This window comes from Falco biarmicus, chromosome 7, assembly GCF_023638135.1.
Source record: "Falco biarmicus isolate bFalBia1 chromosome 7, bFalBia1.pri, whole genome shotgun sequence".
NCBI lineage: Eukaryota > Metazoa > Chordata > Aves > Falconiformes > Falconidae > Falco > Falco biarmicus.
Genome location: NC_079294.1, coordinates 4,202,070 through 4,217,415, shown reverse-complemented (window position 1 = coordinate 4,217,415; position 15,346 = coordinate 4,202,070).

The window sequence follows — 15,346 nt, the reverse complement described above, 5'->3', positions numbered from 1 at the left end:
CATGAAGAATTTGCATGGCCATAATGACTATCTGTCTGAAAAAAGCAGCACAGGTTTGAAGGATTTTGAATCATTAAGTACTGATCCTGATCGGATCAGTGTGTTGTTGGAAGAAGTTCACAAAAGTCAGGGAAGAGAATCTGGGATCAAAAGAGATGCCTGGCATGGCTTGGGGGCTTGGTCCCTCAGGCTCCCCATCCTCTTTCTGACTAACAGAAATATTATTGTTTCCCCTTGATCACTCACTATAGACACACGTACCTTTTTAAACACCTTTCTGTTTCTCACTTTTTCTCCTCCAACTCTGTAATAATATTTTTTGCCCTTTCTCAATTTGGCCAAGAGAGGCGAGAAGGCAGTGACCCACAGGTCCATGCTGTCCCTTGACTGAAACACAGCCACACATGTATCACTGATAACACAAACCAAAAACAGAGTCTTTGAGATAACGGAGGGGTAGCTTGCCCTCATTAACCATCACACCCAGCACTGGATTCACTGGTAGCCTCTCTGCCTGTAATGGTCAGGGTTACTTTTTTGTCTCATTGGAAAAAGAGATGAGTAAACCAAGAGCTTCTGAGTTAACAATACCAATGAAAACCGCACCAAATTCCACAGACTACAGCAGACTATATACATATTTTTATGAAGAGTACTGAAAACAATAAAAGGAATAAACTATTAGAGTGCAAGAGCATCAGTCAGGGTCTTCAGGTCTGCATTCATCTTATCTGTGTCTCCGCTATGGCCCAAGCTTCCTTTTAGTCGGTGAAGGCTGGGTCAGCGAGTTCAGTGTGGTTCACACTGTCATCTACCTCTAGATTTGTAGACTTGATGACAAATTGCAATCCAAAATGTCACTGATGATACTGATTAGCTACTGATTGATCCTGGGAGCAGCCTAGTGTTCTGTGCTGCTTGAGATGCCCTGAAGTATCTATGACATTTCATGGGGTTGCTGGACAGGACAGTTTGGGACCTGTGAGAGAGCTAGACCGCTTTGAGGTGGCAAATGGAGGTTAACTGGGATACCCAAGGTCATCTCAAATGCCAATGGATACACATGTGAGGGAAAAAAAATATTATATCAACTAATGTTAGGCAACCTTACTTAGAGGCCATGACCGTACGAGGTAGAGCTCTCCTAGGTCATGACATGTTCTCTCTGCCTCAGTTGTCACCTGCCAAGTAGGTTTAAAGCAATACCTTAGGAAGCAATAGAAACACTAAAAATCACCAGGCAGACAGGTAGTGGGGTCAGGGAATATACAAAGATAGCTAGAGAAAGTGTAAAATGTAAAAAAAATTATAAGCGATGAGCTGAGTGATGCATCACATATAGGACTGATGGCAGATTCTAAACCAGCTGATTCATTTGTCCGAACTCTCAGTTTCATTTCCCAAAAAATACAGTAAGTTTTCTCATCTCTTTTCAAGGTTCAGATTGTCTCTCGTTGTTTTTAATGGAACTACTTGCAGAATAAAACACCTCAAAGCAGTAAATGTGGCAGAACTCTGCCTGGTAAGAAAAGAGGCTCATTATTGAAAGTTGCTCTTTTGCTCAGGGTGGAGCTCAAAGTTTTCTGTAAAACCTGAGAATTCTATTCAAAACCCCAAGTTCCTGAAAAAAAATCTGCTACTGCTCAGTTCCCACGAGAGACACACGTGTCACTGGTGAATCATAAGCAGATAATACAAAGGCTGAGGGAAATTTAAAAACACAACATCGTATGTTTTGTGAGGGTCTTTTGTAACTCTATGAAAATGCCATCAGGAAAGCATTCTGTTTGGCTGCAGTTTGAAAATACGGTCATTTTATCTAAGATACACAAGAAAAGAGCTGGGTAAATTCTGTCAAGACATATAAAAGGACAGCACTTAGAGAACGAGGGGGGAAAAAGAGACTTCGTGACGAATTGATTTTCATCTCCAATTACAGCTCTTTAGAAATTGTATCTCTCACAAAGGATTCAAACACATCTACTAATGCAGGTAGCGATTGCCTTCTCCCGGTGATTATTTACTTTCATTTGCGCTTTCATTAGATGTCTTTGATACAAAGCTGGCGCACACAAAAGTTTACAAATGCGATGCCGTCAGTGATGTTTTAAGACCTGTATCACAGCATGCTCTTTCTCAGCGCGGGTGCTATAACTGTGTTACAGAGCGTTCTCAGAGAAGCCTTTCAAAGAAACAAAGCTATATGCTTGCTGGAAAAAATATGGCATCTTATTAGACTAAGTTGTTAACATTCTAAGAAATAAAGTATTCCAGGTAGTAAATTCCCGCAGCGCAGCAAAAAGAAAGGGATGAAGTTTCAAGTACCTTGGGCTTTACCTCCCTGTCTCTGAAGCATTTTGCTGAGTGAATTACACCAAACCATCTGCACAGCCTTCGCCTCACCCAGCAAAGTGGAGAGGCATTTGGATAATGGTGCCAAAGAGAGGATTCTCATTTGCTTTTATACGCCACAGTGGATTTGAGAGTGTATCCACAAACACACCCACATTTTTATTTTGTCTGTCAAACTCCTGTATCAGCACTATTAATGGAAAGAAGATTTAGTATATTAAAATGCAAAGTAAATGAACTTTGGCAAAGAATTCCTGCAGTACTCCTACCATTAAAGTAACAATTGGCTTATGAGCTGGAGTAGCGGTTTACTGAAAAAAAACTCCAACATAATATTTAGATGGGGGACTTTAATCTGTTATGTCATATTCCACTTCAAGTGTAAGTATAACTAACTTGTGACTTCAGCTGCACTTGACTGAATTAGAAGCAGCATCTAGACAGTGATTTTGAAAATAAAAGCAATGCTCTTTATGAAGCAGCAGTACAATATAAGTAGAAAAATCTATCTCAAGCCGTATATAACATATAACAACGCTGCAACAATTAGCAGTAGCTATGAGGAGTGCTAAGGTGCAATTTGCTATTCCTAAGTAGGAGACAAGGCATGTTTCACTTGAATTAACAAGTAGAAGAAGCCTAAAATGGTTTCAGCTGTGTGAATGAGCTTTTCAGTGGTTGTAATATGGCTGCCACTTGATTAAGGAGGCAAATGAAGCTTTTTGAATCTACAGAGGTGGAGTGGAAAAAAAATCATTAACCTTTTTCCCCACTTCTAGCTGAGTCAGACTGAAGATCCTGAAAACAGGATATCTGGGGCACTTTGACACTTTAATTGAGGTTTGCTTCAGATTTTCAGTGGACCAGGGGTTATTTGATTTAAATTGTTCTGTCTGGCAGTACTTTTTTCCCAAAAATGAGGTAACGCTTTTCTCAGGAATACAAGGATAATTGTACCATTCTCCTTCCTCTGGTCCTTATCAAAAAAGCTTCAACCTGTCCTGGGGAACAATGACATGACTTTCTGGCTTTTAGAATAGGCTCTTGGCCACAGTACTTTGTATATTGTTATTGCTTACCAACAAAAGCAATTTTATTTGGCAGTCCTTCCCACAAGTAGTCTGACCAGAGGTGAATTAATTGCCAAGACAACTTTCTTAAATCAAAATATTGTGTCATTTTATATGAGAGAAAACAGAATTTAGTTCGTTTTGTTTAAAACCCCAAATACTCCACAGATACCTACAGTCGCTACAATCTACCATCCTTTAGACATAGACCAGGCAGGTCTGGCAGTTTCTGATATCAGAAAAATCAGGTTTATCCATCTGATTAGATGTCGGTGAAGTATCCTCTTTTGTAAGAGCTATAGCTCTTTAGCTCTGCTGGTTCACTGCTCCTTGGTTCTGAATGGGGTAAGAAGCTTTTTGGGTGGCTGAAGGCAAGCAGCAAGGCCTTCACGGTAATAACTCAGCCATCATCTCCTTCCAGTCCCAAATCATTCATAAAGTAATGGCTCGACTTCACGTTCTGCTTTACCCCCTATTAAATTTAACTGATATTTTCATATGACAAATATCTCAATAACTGGGTTATGTATTGTGCTTATAAATTACTATGGGACAGACATACTAATTCTGAGAATGATTAATGAAACCAAATTGTTTTGATATAAGATCAGGCAGAGAATATGCAGCTGTTCACATACTATATTCCACCCTTTCTATCTTACAATTTACTCTATGAGCACCACATTCTCTCCATATTTTATAATTACTATTGACTTTTGGAGGGACATATAGTCAGGAATTTTGCAACAAAACACTTTCCATTTTTTTCTCTCAGAAAGTGGGGATGCATCAAAGATTCATTCTTATCTCCTCTTTTCTCAAATCTATCACTTTCTGGAAAACATTGGTTTAGACAACAATTCCAGATGAAAAGTAAAGAGACAATTGCCTCTTACTCTTGGACTGATATCCGAGTAAGCGTCTATCCCAGGGATTAGAATACATGTATTAAACATAAGAACTAGATGCCCAGGCCCTGGAAGAAGAAATTCCTTATGCCACCCCTGCTGAGTGCCCTAACCATTGCTTTAAAGCAGTTTTCTGGTCTTCCTCCAGAAGAAAATGAACCAAAGATTTTCAGTTTTGCAACCAAGTGGCACAAGAATTCTGTTTACAGCTCAGTTTATTTCTGCGTGAAAGAGTAAAATAGTAAAATTTATAGTAAATTAGTAAAATAAATAGTAAAAACAAGAATAGTAAAAACCTTTAGGACATTGTATTTTGTGAGGCAGGCTGACTGAGGACTAGTTTCTTATCCTAAGACAAAACTGATTTTAGCAGTGCATTTGCTAGGTAAAATAAACTCCAAAACCTCATGGTCTGAGGCAGTAAAATAGTCAAGGAGACTTTCAGCTCAGTCACAAGTTCAGGCAGGTAGCAGAACTCCAAATCTCTCATTATGGCACATGTTGGCCTTTTTTAAAAAGAAACCAAGTGCTAATTTTGGAGCTGAAGAGAATCCAATTTTTGAGTCTCCCTGTAATATAAAAGCACAATTTCACAGTAAGATTTAGTTCCTCTGTAATCTCTCACACATACATTCACATTAAATTTCACTTAACACTTCCCTTCAATCTCGCTAAAGAAACGTAGGAACTTTAGTGTGAGTTTACATTAGAAAACATTAATATGTTTGTGAATATCTCACTGAGAAGTGAGCACAAATCTGGAGATTTTATTGGAATCTGCCTGAAGAGTGTTCCCAGCTCCCAGACAGGCTGTGGGGATAATTTTGGTATGGAGCCAAAATGAAGAAAAATCCCCTAATGGAAAAGTCACCTGTCAGAAAAACTCTGCCAAGGAATGTCCAGAGTATGAGGCTTGGTGATGTTGTTGTCCACAAGCTATAAATACGAACTCTGAGCCAGAGATGAGAAAACCAGCAAGGATACAGAATCAGCAGTTGGACAAGGAAATGTAAACACACTTAAATCCATTAAAAAAAAAAAAAACCAAACCCACAGCCAAAACTGTTTAAAAGTGAGAAGACTGGTGTCCCTTTGAGACCCAGAGACAAGCTTCCCCTGAGCAGCAGCAGAGGGCTTGCAGGCAGAGCCATCTGGCCTGACAAAGGCTCTCTTCACCCCCGTGTAGGCCACTGTGCGGAGCCTGCCCAGGTGGCAAAGGAACGAGCCTCAGGCCTCACTTTTCACGTCTCCCACACCGCAGCCCTCTTCAGCTAAATCTGGACCTATCATAAAGCCAACGGGAACCCTGCCAGGAACGTCGGGCTGGGATTCTACCCCTCATCAGTAACCGGAAAATATTACTATAAGTATTCAGGTTTGTTATGTTATCTAAAATGTGCTATCCAAGCAGGGAAAGACTGGAAATATTTTACAGGTTACCACTAACCGTAGAACAGTACGTGTTTGAAGAAGGCAGTAGGAGAAAGTGATACTAATTAATTTACAGAATATAGCTTCTCAGCTGAAATAGCCCCGTCAATAAGACTGTAGTACTGACTACCATTGTAAACCAGATACGTGCATTTAGAAGAGCAAGGTACTTGTGCTCCGTGAGAGGGCAACGAGCACAAGAAGTATCTGTGTAAAATCCGTATCCACCACAGAGCACAGAGATTTGGAAAAGGCCTGGTACGATAGATGCTCATGTATAAATAAAGACCATATACGTGTCAGAGCAATCCGTGTGATGAATTGTACTGCGCCTTTCTGAGAATCTCATGCAGATTCTGATAACTAACCTCTCCGTCCCTCACCCCCTTTCACATTCCAGATCTCTGTGCAGCATCAAGCAGATTTTCACTGAAAAATCGACTTGCCATAGAAGTATTTCCTTCTTTCCTGCCAGGAACCTGCAGATGAATCCAGTCACCTCTGGGCTAGAGTTTGGGATTTCCTTGCAATGAGAGTGTTCAGCTACACATGGGATTCACAGGGTTTGTCCATAATAAATTATTATCCTTTTAAAGAGTAATCTCTTTAACTTAGACTATCTCAGGACTTTTACAAAGCTTTTCTAAATGTACTAGTTGCTGTTTCATTGAAGCAAAAGAATAATCACATCAACTAAAGCAGGTGTCTCATCTACAGTATGTAGTCTCCATCCGTCTATCTTATTTCCCACTTAAGCCCAGGTCTGACAATCTCCAAACCCATCCATGTATGAACCCCTTGTGGGTTTGCCACCAGCATTCCCAGGCTCAGCAGCAACCCACGGAACTCATTCTTTTGCACATTTCTGCTTATTTTTAATTATCATTTAATTTTGATGCTCACCTAGATGTTCTCACTTAAAGCCTTTCTCTTGTAACAGTGTGAGAACACAGTAGGTGACCACAACTATTTTCATGAAGATATCTCACGTATGGTTTTGCATGAGAAACCAGTGCCTGGACAAAAGAGCTTGTTCTTAGAAGGATAAGGATTTCCCTTCCATGACAGAGCTTTGAGAGTCCAGTACACAAACCCGCAGGGCTTGTACTCACCACAGGAGAGGGAGTAAGGGGGGACGGTGGGGAAGGGGACAAAAGGGTTCATCCTGGCCTGGGGCCAAACCCGTCCCACAGTATGACGGAGGGTGGGAGTTCAGGATTAGTACCAGATGGGAAGGGGATTTGGATGAGAAGAAAAAACCCTCCCCTCGCTCTGTCAGTTTGACTTCGTGTGCCCTGTGCATGGCTAAAGTAGCAAAACAGGGTTTAACTTGGGCTGAGGAGCTGATCACTAGGATCTCAAAAATGAATAGCATATTCAAACAAAGAGAAAAGAAAACTCCTTAGGTATTTGCCTGCAGTCACAAAGCCTCACTGTTTTTTCTCTCTTTTCCCAAAAAGATCACACCTGTTTTTACTTAAATAACTGGGACCACTGATGGAAACCAGAAAGAATAATATACAGCATGAAAATAAAAGTCCTAGTCCACTGATTTACATGAAAAGAATAATCTAAAAAAGGCACGATCAATAAGTCAATGAGGAACCCAAAGTGAAGAGAGGAATAGAAATATTTTGGAAATGCTGAATATAAGGAACAAACTTTGATAATCGGTATCAGATATGTCTGATGCAGATGTAGCTAATTATTTAATGACAAGTTAATGGGATTTACAATATATACTGTAAATCTGTATACCATTGAACAGGCAAACTGCCACAGATCCCGTCTCAGATTAAGCGAGGATAAAGCATTTACATCACTCTGATGCTGTTTACAATATCACAGGGAGGGAAAAAAAAAAAGGCAAGAAAAGGAAACCATCTCTGATTTGGAGTTTTCAAACAGCGGCAAAGTAGAGTAGAAACATACTTTCCCTACAAGAAAAGGTACAAGAAGAGCTGTGAGCTTTGGACTCTTGTTTTTACCATGAGCTTCCAATTCTTCTATTGCCTTTTGCTTTCATCTGGTTTTTATTTAACAATCCCATCTGGGCAGATCCAGAAAGTATTGTTAAACATATTAAATGTTACAACCATTTAAATAATATGAACATAATTTTCTGGGTTTACTTTGCTAAAATGATGTTTAAAGAAGATCTTTACTTAGTATACTGTGAGGTCTCCCTATTATATCTGCTAAAGTTAATAACATTGTTGAGTCTAGATGAAAAACAGAACACTAACAAAAATGGTCAAGAAATGAGAAGGAGTAAGTGAATCACTAGAGGTTTCTATACTTAAATACTAATATCCTCTAAAGTGTTCACATTTAAATGAATCAGGCAAAACTTCAGATGCTTCAGTCATTCAAAGTACCGATAAAACCTTATTTTGCAAACGTAGAAAATATTCCTAGAAGAAAGAAACTTGTTTACCTCTTTAAACAGGAAGACTATGTATGCCATTTTTTTGGTTAGTGTCATTCACCAAGCAGGCTAGCAAAAATACATAAACATATGACCAAGTGAATCACGCAACCTGTAATTAGCTGCAGATCAGTCGTGCACAGTCCATTGAGGGAAAAGTAGCATCTGTAGGAGCTGTAGGCCCAGGGGTTACAAGTGGTTGGCTGTTAACAACTTTAATAAAGTCCTGGTAACTGTAGTTCAATGGTGCCCACCAAAATAAAATATCCGTTTCCAAACACTGCTTAGGATACTATTTTCCATATTAATCGTAGTTTAAAAAAACCCAAACAACCAATCAAAAAAAACCACCAAAACAGACCAAAAAACCCCACACACCTCAAAAATATTTGAGTAGAAGGGATGAAAAGCAAGAGAAACTATGGTCACGGGAAGTGCTGGACAACGAATCAACAGCAGTTTGGAAGAGTGTTGGTTCCCCCTTCCTGGCCATCATTCAGCTACACCATCACGGTGGGAATTTTATTCAACCATTTGAATGTTACAGCTACTTGAAAAGTGCCAATTAATTAATATATTTGGTATGATAAAATGTTTATAAACTGGTAATAGAGAATATTTATTTGCTATTTGTATTCTAGTACATGAAATCACATGTTTTGGGGTTGGTTTTTTTTTTTTAACAGGGTGACCAAAGCTGTAATGAGTGCTTGAAGAACAAATGAGGCCTTTGATTCTTCTGGAGAGAGAATTTAGCAGACGATAAATAAGCCTATGCAATTTAGAGCATTAAAATCTTTTCCTATCATCTCTGAACCAGCCGGAGAATTATGTTTATTTGTCTCCACATATAGACCTTAGATTTAAAAATAACCATATTCCTTCCTGAGTGAGGCAAAGAGCAGGATAAAAGCCAGATGTACTGGCTGTCTGAGAGACTTCACATTCCTTTTTTTCTTGACAAATTCACACCAAGCAACGAAAGTGTGCGGTCCTAGCTGTGAAAGCTGTGGTTAGAGCCTGGTTCTGGCCAAGGAGGCAGAGAGAATTCCTGTTCCCGTAGCCCCCACGCAGCAGAGCAGCCTGCTGCTTCACATACCTGGCATGTACAGGCAACGAGCTGATTTTCTCTTTTATGCAGAGCTCTCAACAACTGCTTATCACAGAATCCCTTGTACACAGAAAGTGCTGGTGACAAAGCAAGTGGCTGGGTTTGGGGGGGTCACTGGACTTCGCTTACTCATCCAATTAAGGGAATGTCACAGCAATAAGTTACTTTTGATTAAGCTCTCAATTTTTTTTCTGATTATTTGCCATCTCACCTTTGTTGGGACTGCTTGCTGGCAGCTGGTCTACCAGGCTTCCACCTCTCCAGAAGCCACAGCTCCTTCAGAGCTCAGCAGTGGCCCATTTGCTTACAAAGGGAATCCAAAACACTCATTTTTCCAGCCAGGTGAATTTGAAACTGAAAGTAAAAATAAAACAAAATGTTGCTGATAAAGAAATTATTTTTTAATGTTCCACTTTATTCCCAGTCCCATGCCTATTAACTTTTTATCTGCCCACCTTATTAATTCAGCACATTGTTCTCTATTTCCTTCTACTAAATTATTGCACCAAGGGGAAAGAAAACATGATCTTTCATAGAGCAGTCTCAAGACTTTTCATGGAAATTAGATTTTTAAGTGCAAGTCTCCAAATTAGGAATATTATTTGGTTCTTAAAGGGACCTATAATTCAGGGACCAAACTCCTACCACAGCCACCTGGGGTTTAAAGACTTTCAAGAGATCTGAAAGCCAGAGATTCAGGTGTTTCCACTTGGTGGAATTATCCACTTGGGAAGGCCATGGATATAAAGAGCAACAGTATGTGTGTGCTTTCATTGCTGGCTTGGTGAACACAATCAGGTTCTCTCCAATTTCAGTCAAAGGTGTGTCACAGTGAAGAAATTAAATCAAGATTCTAGGGCTGAAAATACAAAGCAACACGATCACTTGAGAGCACATTCCTCTAGGATAATGAGGATACTTAGAAGCAGGGACCTGTGCTCCTCTCCCAGCTCAGGATACCAATATATTTTGCCACATACATGTTTTCTTTGAACATGCATCAACAATTCTCAGCATAGAGAACAGAATTCAGATTATTCCTTTTCTTGGTGTGCCCTAAACAGAAAACAAGAATGTTTTATTCTCTATTTCTGATTCTGTTTTTCAGGATTGGGGCAGGAAGAGTATGCTGGTGTAGCTTCAAAGCTGCAATCGTGAATGTCTTTGTGCCAAAGTAAGGTAACTAATCACTGTGGTGGTGGTGTTACTCTTTTGAAATACTATTGTGGAAGCTGTGGAAATGTGAATGTGACTTTCAGTATTCTTGATCCTGATGGGACAACTAAACTCTACTACCCCAGAGCTTATGTAAATTTCTGGAATCTATCTTCAGATACTGTCATGTTGTGTTCAGGCACTGTCTAATTCAGTACCTCATGAGTTTTCATTGGAATGTATATGTTTCATTGAAATGCAAATAAATATTTTAATTATTATTAACATTATCATTATTGTCCTGGTTACTATTGCTATTATGAATTATTGTTATTATTTTTACCACATTCTTTCTTGCTTTGAAATCACAGCAAGTTAAACTGTATTTTAAAACTGCTTGGAGCTATTCTATTTGTAAACCTCAAACAGGTTTATCTTTAGAAAGTGCTTGTCAAAGTTAGACAGAGACACGTAAATTACTGAAAGATAAGTCAGCAGAATGGAGGCTGTGACAGTTTCAAAATTGAAATGATCAAATCTTTTTCATCCAATCTCATACTTGATTTTACAGTCCAAAATTATCAGCAATCTCTTGTATAAATTCACACTTTTTAGTGCAAACTTTAATATATGCTCTCTCCTCAGGGATATACGTATTACACTTCTTCAAATAATTGACACAATGCACAGAGCATGTGAGATGGAAATAAAACATGCAGAAATGAATGCAGTGACAAATGTACTGCATCGCACCAAAACATTTACTATACTGAAGAATCTAAACCAATAAATTACACCAACAGTCTGGATTACAATCATAGCAAAATGCTAAAATGGACCATAACATGTCAAGCAACATAATTTGCCATTGGGGCTATATTTCAGTGGTCTCTGTGAGCAAAATCGTGACTCCTCTGAATTCCAGGGGGAAGCTGCCCACAGAGCTATGACATTGCATAGCAGCAGCAGATCTGGGTCCCAGAGCTGTGGAAGCCTTGGAGCTGATCTGTTCATTGCCTCCATTGTGTTCACGGGGTTCTTCCAATAGGGACTGGAAGGGCCTTTAAGGAAGAAATCCTTAAGCCAACAGGGTTCAGAAAAGACATTCTCATTTAGATATACAGCAGTAATCCCAGTACTGATGAAAGTAAACTATTGTACATGATGTGAAATCATTCGACAGACATGATCTTACAAAGTAGCATATAGTAGCTACCATCACAAGCAAACAAGTAAGCCTATAAAGGGATTCTGGGATGCAGAAAAAAAAAAAAATATCATGTTTTCCAATTTTGGGTTAGCAGTCTGTGAGTTCCTGTGCAGAGTTTAGAGTAGAATGCATATACCGAATTCCTTTCCTTGTTCTCCAACCATAAAAATTGTTCTTCCTTCCCAAGAGAAACACTACATGTTGTTGAAACGCTTTAATCTGCTCTTAAAACCAGATCTGATTTTAAAAGGGAGCAACTACAATGAGAGTAGGGACTAATATCACTTAATCCCAAATTGGCATGGTTTTACGCATATACCATCAGTGCATTAAACCCTCCCTTGAATTATAAAGCTCATTATTTAGTATGCAGAGCATGAAGATGTTAAATTTTATAGATTTCTGTAAAGATGGAAAGAACCCTGCACATTGTAAGCATATAAGGGGAAGCTTAGAATTCATTTTGTCCCAACCTAGAAGGTATTTTAGCTAACCTTCTCTCACCCAATTTAATCCCATACTATGCCATCTGCATTGCATTTGCAGTCACTTTGAAATACTCATCTTTATTTTGTTTGCCAGTTGTGTAGTAGCTCACAACTTAGTAATGTTATTTGTTTGAAAGGTACATTGAAACCCACACTGGTCAAGCCTAGCTTCTTGTCACTGGTATGCTCCCAGCTGGTTCTGTGACAGCCAAAATTGAAAAAGTTTCAGTTCTACAGTAGGAGAACAATTCTCAATTTCATTCAAATTTCAACTGTTCTGGGTTTACCCCTTTCTCCTGAGGGTAAAATTCATGCAGATATGTATTTTGTGAGTTTTAGATTCAACTCCTCCACACACATTTATATCAAATTGCCCAAGCAAAGGCTGCCGTGATCCTCTTGTTCCAATTATTTCCATTAAAAAATTTACCATAAGCTTTAACACATTGGACTTTTCATCTCCTCATTAAAAATATCATCAAGAATGAAGAAAAATCAGATTTGAGGAAAGAGAATCTTAACAAGATCTCCAGCTACAGGAATTTTGAGCACACTTGTATATGGTACAGTCTTTACCAGGCAGTAGAGTATGATCATTTTGTTTCCTCAGACTCAGCACTTATTTTTAACTGTGGTCTCTGCTGCCTTTAAGATAGGGTAGCAAAGTCTATGAGTATTTCCTCCTGTTGAGCTTTGCAAGCTGTTGGCATTCTCCTGCAGTGAATTGTGGTCTGTTATCAGACACCACTTTGGTAAACCTTAAGACACAAAAAAACCTCCATAGTGTTCCTGTGGTTTTGGATAGAAGTTGTTCTGGACATGCAATTACTTCAAATAAATGTTTTCTGCTACTAAGAAGCATTCCTTACCTCTTTCAGCATGGCTGGCTATATTGCACTACAGCACTCAAGGGCTATTTGAGCCATTGCGAAGATACATGCTCTTATGGTTAGACCAGCTCCTCATCTGCCACTCAATCTCTTTATTAAATCTTGGTTACCAGCAATAAGTTCTTACTAGAGCTGTTATTTCACTCTATCTGAAGTATTTTCCGGGCAGATCTGCAAACGATGCAGCTCAGTAGCATAGAAGAATTTATTACCCTAAATTCCCACAGCAAGTACCCTTGCTCACTCAAGAGCAGACACTTGATCATGGGTCTGCAATAGCAGCTGTTCTATAATTAATCTTAGGTTCAGCTGATCCCTAATTAATAATTAAGGTTGTGTTCAGCAGTTTACTTAAAGCAGGGACTCAACCATTTAGTTTTGTACAAGCAATGCAATCTATCTTTCTTACATTTTGTGTGTTTAATCTGTGAATAAATATAAAATTATGTATTTTCAAATAAATGTGTTGCTTAACTCAGGAGTTAGGAATGATCAAACACATAGATTTTAAAAGAACGTCTTCCTACATATCACTTCAGATCACTCTTAATAATTAATGGTCAGTCTGTTATCACTTAAACTTACAAAACTGTTACTATTCATTAAAACCTCATATAAAAAAAATAAAGAACTATGCTTATGCTGTTAACAATTTATTTTTGAATATTGTGGTTTGGTTTGGCTGTACTCATGTGTTTCCTTAATTCATACTGGTGACAGTTTACAGTGGGTCTCAATATGCTTGTTACTGTCAAATGGATTGATACTCTTCATAATCATGTGTCTCCACCAAAGCCCAGGTGGACAAGAGGAAGAAAGACTCCAGTAAAGGTGGCCGTTAGAGAACCGGAGTGTTTGATTAATGTACAAGGGGGTTTTTTGTTTGTTTGTTTCTAGTTCTAATAAAGTTCTAGATTCATTACTTCTTTTTTTTTTCATGGAGAAGAAAATATATCAGTATTTTCAAGAATGAATAGGAAACAAAATGAAAACAATAAACCTTGTCGCTGTTCAGAAACCTGTGTGTAACAAAGGAAAGGCAAAATCCCCGTATTTCAAGGACACATTATTTCGACCTGTAAGAATAGTCCTTTATCAATCACCCAAGGACTTCCTTGCATATATTTGTCTAAGCACCAACATCTGCTGGAACAAATGAATCCGTGCATCTCATCCTACCTTGAAACAGATGAGAGGGGAGGAAATCCGATCCTCTTTATGTAAACTATATGCGACCTCTGGACTGTTGGTAAGGCGCCAATGCATCCTTCAGCTGAGCAAATATTGGAGACTTGATCTAAACCTATATAAATTTTTAGGTTGTTGCATGCTAATAGTGTATTTATTTGTGTTATTCATTTCACTCATCTTCCTGAAATGAATAAAATAATCCTTGTTGGAGAGGTCTGGATAGGGTATATAATTCCTTCTGGCTCATAAAGGAGATGTCATTAGCCACTCATTCCTAGCAGGGTTTGTGGAGTCTGTGGTTTTCTTCATTCGGTCAATGGTACAATCAGTCCCCTAGAGCAACATACTTTTCATTTGCACAAATAGGAAAGTTCCTTACAGAGCATCTACAGAGAACCTTTCTGGTGAAAGGCTGCTTTCTCACCCAATATTGCCGTCAAGAATGATCTTAAGAGATGTATACCGCATGAACTTGCTTTTATATAAAGCAGAGCACATGTACACAGCAGTGAAAAATAGATACACTTAAAGCATTTGTAAGGCAAATGGCTAGATATTTATGATTTTGTGCTATTATATGTGTATACATTTAAAAGCTTTTAAAAATATATATCAAAACATTTTTCAAATAAAGACTCCCCAATGTGCCAAAAAGTAAAGATGTCCATCTGTACATTTTCTAAATTTTATACTAAATCATTCTGAGCTTGTTGTGTGAAAGCACCACTAGCCATGGCTCCCATGTGATACCTAATTATAGTGTTGATGTGGGCTGAGAAGTGTCCTGGCATGATGCAGATAGAATGGCTTTCTCGCAATTCTTCCTGAAGTACTTGCTTCATCTCTCACTCTGGTTACTTTATACCATCTGCTTTGAGTTCTCTCCAGTCTTACTTGATAGAGGATAAGGATACAGCCAATTTAGAAAGCAGGAAAATGTCAAAACCCAAACCTTTTCTGTTTAATAATACAAAACAACCAAAAAATCCAACCAAACCCACCCCCACCCCCCCAAACCCCCAGAACAATCACGTGACATAGAGCAGCTAGCTTGTAAGTGTGGGGGTATGTGTGTGTGGCTGTGGCTGTGTACCTGGGGTTTATTTTGGTTT